This window comes from Meleagris gallopavo, chromosome 1 (genome assembly GCF_000146605.3).
Source record: "Meleagris gallopavo isolate NT-WF06-2002-E0010 breed Aviagen turkey brand Nicholas breeding stock chromosome 1, Turkey_5.1, whole genome shotgun sequence".
In the NCBI taxonomy this organism is placed as follows: domain Eukaryota; kingdom Metazoa; phylum Chordata; class Aves; order Galliformes; family Phasianidae; genus Meleagris; species Meleagris gallopavo.
Window position 1 is genome coordinate 91,854,108 of NC_015011.2, and position 1,299 is coordinate 91,855,406.

Consider the following 1,299-nt stretch of genomic DNA (forward strand, 5'->3'; position numbering starts at 1 on the left):
TACTTTCACAGTTCTGTATTTTTTTTTTCCATTTTTTTCCAAAATCTGGATCTAGGCATTGTATTCTTAAAATATAGTAATTTGGTGAGTCTACTGTTTTACTCCATCCTGTTGTTCTCTTGCATCCCTCAAATCAAAGTAAACCAGAAGCCTAACTAACAAACTCTTAGCAGGTATTGTGTTATATTTTAATAATAAATTTTAAGACAGATACTTTTTACATTCTTTGTCTTGATTTCTATTAAAATGGGGCTTTCCTATCCCCAAATACAGTAACAGAGCATGCTCTAAGGTGGTGGAGATATCAAATACTCTGGATCTGTACATTAACTGGCACTGTCTTTCCATTTTGTGATAAATTAAATGCTTTGTCTCTACTGTCATCCTGTTTTAGATGGCTCACTCAAAATGCATGCAAAAAGCCAATTTTCTCTCTTCCCCCGTCTTCATTTTAAGTAAAGATTTTGCTTATAATTAATGTAACACAAGCTTAGCGTATCTCTTCTTCCCTCCTCAAATTGTATTTGAACATTATCCAGCTGCCTAATTCATTAGAAGTGTCACTGTAGACCAGGTGGGATCACAACTAGAGTAGGTGATTGTGTTTTGATTCATATTCATTTATCCGAATAGCAAATGTGTCTAAAATACTAATTAGGCAAAACAATTTAAAAATAATTGAGAGCAAGATTTTAGCTAGCGAAGATTTTTGCCTCTTTTTTTTTTTCCTGTAAATGAGTCTGCTTTTCCTCAGCTTGTTGAAAACTGAGAGTATTATTTTGAATTAATTTTTTTTTTCTTTCTCTCTCTCATTAGATTTAGTTAGATTTTACACTTTATCTAATTCTAAGGGACAATAGATATCCTGATATATTTATGTGTAAGGTCTGCCTTTAGGAAAATGACAGAAGTAAAAGTTGGCAAAAATCATACAATATTCTTGATACTTATTTGTTTGGTTGGTTTTAATACTGTGACATCTGAGCATTTAACCCAAATTTTAAGTTGTTCAGTCTTGGAGAATACTTTGGCACAAAAGTTAGAGGTTAGATTTAATCCTGTTTTTAATTAATGACTCGCTTCCTTGAACACAGCAATGAGAGATGATATTAGCTACAAGATTCTGGGGCCAGAAGACTTCCTTGGAATCTCTCTTCAGGCTTTTTTGAGGTTCTATTTTCAGGACCAAATTTTTTTAAATGTGAGCCTGTGCTTGGGTTCTTCTGTGTAGGCACCACAATGAGTGGGAACTCTTTGACCTGTGCATCTGTAGATTTTGTCTTTTTTGTACTTGTTGGT